Source organism: Heterocephalus glaber, unplaced genomic scaffold (assembly GCF_053883595.1).
Source record: "Heterocephalus glaber isolate CG9 unplaced genomic scaffold, H.glaber_assembly_v1.0 deba00001472, whole genome shotgun sequence".
In the NCBI taxonomy this organism is placed as follows: Eukaryota; Metazoa; Chordata; class Mammalia; order Rodentia; family Bathyergidae; genus Heterocephalus; species Heterocephalus glaber.
Genome location: NW_028258315.1, coordinates 66,669,174 through 66,678,764, shown reverse-complemented (window position 1 = coordinate 66,678,764; position 9,591 = coordinate 66,669,174). Strand labels below are relative to the sequence as shown.

Sequence of the window (9,591 nt, the reverse complement as noted above, 5' to 3'; positions counted from 1 at the left end):
TGAGCCATGACTTGAGATAAAGGAAATAGGAGCACTTCTTATAATTTTCCTTTAAATTCTATGTGGCTAGAAAATATTTAAATGCTTTGAGGATGACTGAGTAGGAATGTTGGAGATACAGATCAAGGTAACAATCCTGATTTCTTAAGGTTTGGTTTGCATGAAACCTTACACAACAGATTCATTATGCCAGTAAGAACTGAACCCTAAGGAAGAAAATTTCTAATAGTTAAAAAATAACTCAATTCAACAAAGGTAAATATAACATTACTTGTTCTATTTTTTAGCAGTTTTCTAGAAGTACATATATAATTAAAATTTATAATCAACATTTTAGCATATATGAACATGACCACCCAGCTGTCCATGAAAATCATTTTTCTATAACTCTGTGAAAGGCACATCTCTTAATCTGTGTATAATGTCTGTCATTAGGAGTGGGTGTCGGTAATAAGTAAAGTTATAAAGATATGAATATTTTCATGACATGACTTTATGCTAGTATTTGTTGTCTATTCATGAGGTTACTAACTACAGATGGTAGAAGTTGATTTTTCTCTTCTTCAATTTATTCTGGAATGGGGCTTTCATTGCACCAGATCCACAGTTGTGCAGTGTCTACATTTCAGAAAACTGAAATGCGGGGTATCGTCACAGTGCGCCTTGGCAATTCCATGCAGGGGTGTACAACTATAATTTTGCTGCATATTAATAACAACCTGGCAGAGCAGCCCAGAATCCAATGCCTTGCTCACAGCTGGGGGGCACATAACTAGAGTGTTATATCTTGGCTGGTGACCTATAATGTTGGAAAAGCAGGCTCTGCAGTCTTTCAGGAGGAGTGGGTGGTATTCCAGAAATTTATTCACTCTCCTTCAGTATTCACTGCTTTTCTTTTTTTGTAGTGTGACTGAGACAATGAAAAATAAAAATTACAGATAAAAAATAGTACATCTCCAAAATAAACCCTAATATCAATGCTTTTACTTCTTCAGGTGTCAACTCTGTTCCCTGCCCCAAGACTTACCCTGCCCCCTACCCTGCCTGGTTTCCGGCACCACCTAGATTCTCAACCAGCGCTCAGGTGGGCAGCGGTCTGGGCAGTCGCCCACAGGGAGGGACTTTTGGTCTCCCTCAAAGCCGAAGCCGAGAATCTCGGAGAGCTCTGAGGCTACCGCTTCATTCAGGCGGGGTGAATTGTTATTACTGTGGGATTGTCTCTGCAGAGTTGGCCTGGAAAGTGAGCGCCTAGGGAAGGGAACGAAACAAGGCTTCGCCAAGTGTCTGCAGGAGTACATGCCCCGTGAAAGAGGTACCCTGAGGGCTTGGGCACCTGGGCTGGAGGGAACGCGCGCCTGCTGGCTGGGAGTGGGGAGGCGGTGTGGAGGGGCAGGGGGCATCGTGCCAGCTTTCTCTTTCTGATTAATGATGCTCCCGCTCCCGCATGTGGCTCTTGCGCTTTGTCTCTAGCCTTGGGCTGGCGGCTAGCGGCTCGGGGAATGGGTAGCACAGCCAGCGCCCGGCGCACGGAGCAGGTGAGGGCACTCAGACTTGCCTGGCCGCGCCCAGGAGCAGAGAGCCTCAGGGCACCGCGGGGCAGCCAGCAGCGGCCACCTCCCGGGTGTGGCGGGTCAGGAAACCGTGGTCTCTGTCTCGAGCAGCTGTGGAGCCACGTGCAACACGCGCAGTGCCCTCAGACCCCGGGCGGGGACCGAAAGCATCCGGAGCTGCAGGGAGGAGCTGGGCACCGCCCCCGGTGGCAGTGCAAGCCGTCTGGGAGAGCACGGACGGGCGAAGGGGTAGACGACCTAGGCGGCTGGGCAGGGAACGTGAGACCGGGACCGATCGAGGCTGGCTGACGCTGGGTGACACTGGCAGAGCGAAGGAGAGGTGAGAGCAAGCAGACTGCCCTCCCTGGGAGAGGACGGGGACGTGGGGGGGGGGGGGAGAGAAAGTGCTCCCTCCCTCCTTCCAGACGCCCTCCTCTGACCGAGAGAAGTGGCCAGGGGCACAGAGGAAGAGGGAAGCTGCAGGCAAGGAAGACACCACGAAGAGAGACCCTGCATTGCTGGGTGGACCGCGGAACTCGGAGGGGCGGACATACTGACTGACACAAGGACTGCCAGCCGGCGAGAGTGGGAGCTCCGAGAGCGGAGCGCAAAAAGCTAGAATTCCGCGCTGAGCTGCCAGGCTGACCGACAGACGCTCAGAACGACAGAAGTGCAGACGCTCCGAGGGAGCAGACGGGAGGCGGGGCTCCTCCTCGACTCCCTTTGCCTACGGGGCAGAGGCAGCGGCCGTGCCCTCCTTGAGAGCCCGGAGCAGCGATCAGCCGCAGGGGCGACCGGACCGAGAGCCGCAGCCTGCACGATCGCCGCAGCAGCACTGGCTGCCACAGCCGTGCGGGGATCCCAGCCGACACTGCAGAAAGGTCCTTTTACTCATTTTACTAGCAGTTAAATAAACCGACCAAAAAACAATCAAACAAACAAAAAGCAACAAAAAAGACAAGCCAAAAACCAAACCAAACCATTTCAGCCAAAAAAATCATTAAGAAAAATAATATAAATAAAAGTCAAAACCAAATCAAATCAACCAAGGCAACAAGACGCTGGGGGTATTGGCACTGTTCGGTCAAGGTAATAATCAAATTTTCCGACGTGAACATTGTATGTCTTTTGTGGATTTTTTCCTGCTTTCTTTCTGCCATGTATCTGTGCTTTTCTTTTGAATTGTTTCTCTCTTGTATTTTTTTATTGTGTTTGTAGAAAGCTGATGTGATCCACGTATTATGTTTTCTGTTTCATAGAAGGATGAGTGGGCTAGCCCCCCCCCCCCAAGTCAGGCAGAAATGCACAACTGGAAGTAAATTGAAAAGCTCGGTGCTTTTCATCAAAGAAGTTTGCAGTGATTTATGTAGGTCTCGTGATAGAAAGTTTGGAATGCTCTTGATCTGAAAAAGAGCTTATATGAGTGGTAGAAAGTTGTAATCAGCTTGTTTTTCTAACAGGACTGAGGTCTTGGGTCTCAAAAGGTTTGAGAAATAAATGTTTTCAGTTTTATTTTTACACTTGAATTATGTTTCATTGTTAAGTTGAACAAGACAGGTGTTTGAAAAGTTTCTTTGGAAGAGAAATTCACTCAATCAGTGTTTATGCATAGAAATAAAACTGGAGTTGATTGTTAGCCTCTCAGTTTCAGGACTTGGTCAACTTCTGAAGATATAGGATAAATACAGTTCAAGTTTAAATGGAAAAGCAAAAGACAGCATTGAAAGTTATAAGAATGGGAAAATAAATGCCATACAAAGTGTTTAGAAATTGCTTTCATGAAAATATGTTTAGTGTAGATATTAATTTTGCTGTCTGTTTCTTAAGTTCATTGGTATGAGATGCCAGCTTCTCTAGAGAAGAATGATATTCCCCAAAGTCAAAATGAATATGTATAAAATTGTATTCATCTGTTTGGGGCACTGAAAGTACTGTGATTATTTTGGAGTAAACAAAAGTAGAGATCACAGAAAATCATTTTTTTTTAATTTGGTAAAATAAAACCTTTAACATACAATTTAAAATATACACACCTACTCCTTTAATCCACTGTATTGCATTATCACAGGCTTTGCATGCCTTCATAAGATTTTAGCTAATGCCATTTTCATGATAAACAGCATTTGGAAGGCAAGAGCTCTACTATGTTTTGTTCAAATAGTGGAATAATGTACTATTTTAACAGTAATTGCTTCTGCTGCATCCTAATGTGGGATTGCATGTGAGAGATTATATGTGCATTCTTCTCAGGTTTCCATAGGTCTTCAAGGTATGTATTTTTTTGTGTCCCTGATGCTATATTTCTTTTTTTATTGCATCCTTTTACTTGTTATCACTCCAACAAAATATTTTTAAATTTTCTGAGTGAGTTTAAATGTGTTCTTTGAGGGATGTACCTATTCATGGTGAAAGATGTAAAAGTATAATCAGTTACTCTCTTTGCTTATAAATATTATTATGATTTGGCTTAAATGAAATTTTTAGGATATTTAGAATATTATGAATACATGCATTAATTTATCCTCTCTGAGCATGATTTATGTTATTTGAAAAATAAAATAGTTCAGTTACTCTAGATGAATGCTTATTTAACTTTGGGTGAGGCATATTCAAAGAAACTTATACTTATACAGCTCCAGGAATTGACTTTCAGTTTCTCAGTGACTTCATTTCACTACATACTGATTTCTCTTTTACAATATTCAGCTCAGACCCAGGCAGATTTCTGTGTGGTATTAGATTTGCAAATTGCTTATCTCCTAGTGACTTTCTTTCTTAGATCCCAAATGAGCATGGTTACCTTGAGAATTGTGGCATTCTCCCTGTTAGAGCATGCTCCGCTGGGGAGTTCTGTGCAGTCTATTTTTAATGCCATTTAATGAAAGAGCCAGCACTTCACTCAGCAATAAAAGAAGGATGAGGAAAGACAGTTCAGTGCATGGTTATGGATCCTGGAGAAGGATATTTGGAAAGGTAAAGACTGCCTGCTGGGTATGGTAATTTTAATCAGGTCCTAATACTGTATTAAGGGAATCTATTGAATTTAATGAGAGAATTATACATGAATAGCTTGATATGTGTTTCCATAAACCTATTCACTAGTTCTTAGAAAGAAGACTCAATAATTTGAGTTTCTCAAAACTTAAAGGAGATACTAACCAGGGAGTTCCTGCACGCATACTAATTTTAATGCAAGCTGCAGAATCGGGTAGTGAGAAGTACAGAAATAATTTCAAATTGGTAAAAAAAAAATTGTTCCAGCAGATGGTACAAAGTTTATATTTTGTTCTTGAAATAAAGTAACTAATATCATCTTAAAAAATTCTGCCTTGTGAATTGTTTCATTTTCTTTCATGAAATTGGAATCTTGGTCTAGAATTGTGACAACTAAGTGAAGCAAGAAGTTTTGGGTTGAACTTGATAGAATATTTAGATCATTTTCTCTCCTTAACTTTGAGATAAACACTGCACATTATCTTTCTAAAACCTAAACATTTAAAAAATTTAGATAGCAGAGGTAGCATTGATAACGTTTAGAATGTTATAATGAGGGGTAAAATCTTAGCCTTATAGGGTGTAAAATATATGGAGCCATCTGTCTGCACTGCTTGCATGTATTCAGAACACCTGTCTGGAGGTAGAAGAGGAGAATGTTCAACCAGAAAGGTCTCCATTGTTCATTTTCATATGCAGTGTATTATGATCAGGTTATTTTTTTTTTGTTCAGAAAGAAGCTAATTAGACAACATGTATGAGTAGTTTCAAAATTAAAAAGAAACATAATGGAATGTGATCAGTCTATATTACATGAGGAAATAACTCACATAATTATTATTGAAGCTGTTAGAGCAATGTACAAAGTTGATCTACATTTTACCAATTTTGTGAAAAATAATTCCCAAAATGAACTACAAAGAGAATTATATTGTGAGGAAATACTGTGATTTTTTGTTTGTTTGTTTGTATTTTCAACTCAATTATTCTAGAAAGGAAACAATTCACACTGGTTGTACTATTTCCCTTAGTGGCTGTACTATTTGTACCACAATACTGATATATTTTCAAGCTTCTCAAGTCAGTGGGCATTCTCATCTGATTCCAATGTGTATTTTGTTTGTGGACAAGATAATCATAAGCTACATGAGCAGAACATGGAATGAGACAGCCACTGAAGACACAATCTATAGTGTAGCCAAAAGTAAATATGATTGAGAATTCCTTAGGACAAGGAGACTGTTTGAAGTCCATAAGGTCATAAATCTCAAATTAACTATTTATATATAATACAATTTAACTTGGATCTGCTTTGTGACAAGGTTAGGAAAAAATATGGGGCTTAAAATTGATATCGGCACTGAAAGCCATTTCTTCAAATGGTAAGTACTGGCATCATTCTAACTGGTACCACAGGATGGTAGCATGTTTAGGAATTTGTAAATTTCTAATCACAAATAAATGACTCCATAAATATGCATTGTATCACCTGTGAAGTTCTAAACATATTTTAAGCCAGTGATGATGCATTGAAAAAGCATATACTTCCTCTCTAATGACAAAAGATCTTTATCTTTTTAGGAAATCTGTGATTCCAGAAGCTCTTCATTTCTATGGACTTTGCTTTATTTTATCTTTTCATTGAAATATTTCATGTTAGATGAGAGAAATGAGTTTTAAACAGTGATATAAGTAGATGCTAAAGGACTATTGAAGGTAAAAAAGAACATTGGCAAGATGTGTGGCTAACTAGATTTTTCCCCCATCAGGGTGTCTTTGCTTCTCAGTGTTAGTTTCTTTTATGTGTTCTTATGCCATTTTTACTAAACCTAATTATTTCAGTACCACACTCTTATAATTTAGATTAATTTGGCTCATGTTGGATTAACCTTGGCCCTAGATATTGAAGTACTTATTTGTATTTACATCACAGCCACTTCATTTCTAGGAGGATCAGATATGAGCTGATAAGAAGTATTTCAATTGTATACATACTAAGCTTCATAAAGAATAAAGTACTTAAAACAGAGTATCAAGTTCATCCAGCAGTTTTTAATGTTCCTAGCATTATTATCTTGTGATCTCAAAATCCTCTGCAGGCTGGAGATATATTCTTAAGGTATAAAATGGCCTTTAAACATTTTGAATGCACTTTTCTCTAAAATTCTTGTGATATACCCGTGTCTTTTGAAAAAAGCTACACAGGCAAACCAAAAAGTGAATTGAACTAATTACACTGGAACAATTGAAGGGATATTGAAAAGCAAAGGGGTTGGCTTGAATGCTCCAAATTGGCTCTCAAGTTTCAGACTGAATCCTTAATATCATATTATATTCCTCTAGATACTAATATGGCCAGGTGGAGAGAATGTTAATCACTCTCTATGGTTGCAAAAGATCAATATTTAAAATTCTTCTACATGCTTTTCTCTGGGCTAAATCTTCCGACAGTTTTTATACCCTCCACTGGATATAAATGACAATGCGACAGGTCTATAATTTTTTTGTTTTATAATAAAAATTAGTATAACATTGCAATTATGACTTATTAAAACACTAATGAATTAGATGAAAATTATTTCATTCAAGGTACATATTCATAATTATTCTTCAGTCGTAAATTCATATGACATTTAAAAACTTTTTAATTATTCCTCTTATCTAGCAAAGAAATTCACTTCATGTTCTCCACATAAATGGAAGAGAGGTCCACTAATTATCTCTTTTAAAAACAAGACTTTTGCTACATTCTCAAATTTTACACTACTTTACAATGATATAATTCTTTTAAAAATAATACAATTCTTAAATTAGAATCCATTGACATGGGAAATATTACAGAATTGTTAATAACATTGTTTTAAAAATAGTTACAAGCTTGGTTTGAGTTTAAAGGGAGAAATCAAGATTTTTTTAATAGGACAATGATTAAGTCACTTTATTTTAAATATTTTTTTAAAACATTTGTAGAAGTTTATCTGGCACTTTGTGGATTATGTCTGTGTAGAATTGCAAATGTAATATATGGTCATTTTTCTGCAGCTTTTTTGTTGAGACTGACTCACAAAGTTTATCTACCTAAATAAGCCAAGTCATCTCTCTCTGATTGCTTGTATGGGGACATCAAAAATAATTTATGCTACAATTATGTAATTACAATTACAATTTGTACTACAAATTAATTCTATAATTCTTAATAATGAATAAGTAAACTTTCACCCTTGAGTTGTCTTTGGTTGCTTCTTTATTACACAGTAAACTTTGGAGATAAGAGCAAGAATCTCTTGAGAAATAGAAACCAAAGGACTCATATTCAAATTCCTAGCAGAGTTCCTGGTTGCCAAGATAAAACCATTCTCCTCAGAACATTGTGGTCTGTATAGAGTTGTACATTACAGGGGAAAAAATGTTAATGCATGTGGACATATTTTATCTAGTTAATATTAAGAACCAACATAAAGGGGTAAAATATTTCAACATCTTTAATGAACAAAAGTGAACATCAATTTCCAAAATTACTATGGCCCTACAAGTCTGCATACAACATCCTTTGAGACATAAGTCAAACGGCCGAGTGATCACCTACTGTTCAGTACTGCAAGGTGATTTCAGGTGATCGCCATCATATACATCTAGAAAAATCAAGGTTCTGATCAGCAGAAAAGGAAGGAGGGGCTGGTTAACTCACTGAAATTCAGTAGTTATTCATAATTAGTTAACCTTTATTTACCCATAAACTTAATGAGAAAATGAAAAGCTACCAAATTGACTTTCTACATTTTTATATTTTTCCAAAACCACAAGATTAAAATACTCACAGGAAGTTCTAGTATTTATAAGAAAATACTCAGAATTGATACATTTTTTTCTAAGCATTTTGGTCATTATTATGTATTTAATTTTGGTGGAAATCCCAGTGTTACTAGCATGTGGTTTCATTTAATCATCAGAGTTGGACAGAAAGCAAGTAGAATCCATGTGAGTATGTGACAAAATCATGGTTTCTATAACATATACAAGCTTTAACTCCTTGTTGCTTCTTTAAGATAATTATTTAAACTAATGAAAAAAGAAAACCTTTTGGTTGGAAAAGCGGCATTCTATTTTTTAGAGAAAGAAGATAGTTTATAATCAAACCGCGATGCCTTAACCCACTGCAGCACAAAGTTGTATTAACATTGCTATTAAATTTTGCCAAATTAATTATCAGAATTCTGCGGTTATATCTGTGATCCTTCCTTTATCTAGTCTATAGGAATGATTGAGCTAACATTCTTACATTGTAATTTTATTTTTTAATATTGTGCTCATTTTTAATTTACTTAGATATCCAGGTGCTAGAATATTTTAGGAAATTATACAACAACTAGAGCTGTACTTAAATGCAAGAACTGTAGTAAATGACTAGCTTGTGTTAATAATGCTTCATTTTATGTATTCCTATGCCAATTTAACTTTGATCACAATACATTTTCTTTGTGAAGATTAAAATCTTTCTCCAACCCTGAAATTTTCACATAATCACTAACAGAGTTCTTGGAAGATATAATAATACAGCATGTAATCATGTTGCGCATACATGCTGAAGCTATCTGCTTACCCTTGGCTTCCTTAAGCCCTGGAACAGCTGAATGCTTTAATCTCTAATTATTATTATAATTATTGTCTTCATCAGAAACTATGGATTACTTAGATTTTAGCAATTTTATCAGCATCAAGAGATGGAGAAGATACAGAGTTAATGTGACAGAGTTGAGATATTACAAAAATCTTACACATCTAGGACAATGATGTAAATATCCAAGAAGGAATTATTTTATTCCTCAAATGACTACAATATTTTTTGTCTGATATGCTGTAGTATTCCACAGACAAAAATGCTTTGAATTTTGTGGAATTTTGAATTGAAATTAAGGTTAAAGCAACAGAAAGTGTACACCAAAGGTTTGCTAGCAGACCTGAGAGCGAGCAGAAACTGCTGGGTGTGATAAAGGTTTTATGGAGAAACTTCATGACTCTTCATGAGATTCTAGAGAAATATGCAAAA

At 37.2% G+C, this 9,591-nt stretch overlaps 1 protein-coding gene across 15 annotated transcripts in view; it reads left to right on the top strand.

Annotated features, from left to right (window-relative positions):
* Positions 1 to 1,086: 1,086 nt before the first annotated feature.
* Positions 1,087 to 9,591, top strand: part of Arpp21 (cAMP regulated phosphoprotein 21) — a 152,891-nt gene continuing 144,386 nt past the window's right edge. For 5 of the 15 annotated variants that reach the window (XM_087182142.1, XM_087182135.1, XM_087182139.1 and 2 more), the window contains exon 1: positions 1,087 to 1,312. The gene's annotated coding sequence lies outside the window, so the exon portion shown is untranslated. Of the gene's footprint in view, positions 1,313 to 1,730; positions 1,891 to 2,230; positions 2,640 to 4,411; positions 4,524 to 9,591 lie in introns of those variants that run through there. The other 10 variants (XM_087182138.1, XM_087182130.1, XM_004857867.4 and 7 more) reach the window with 5 other exon arrangements.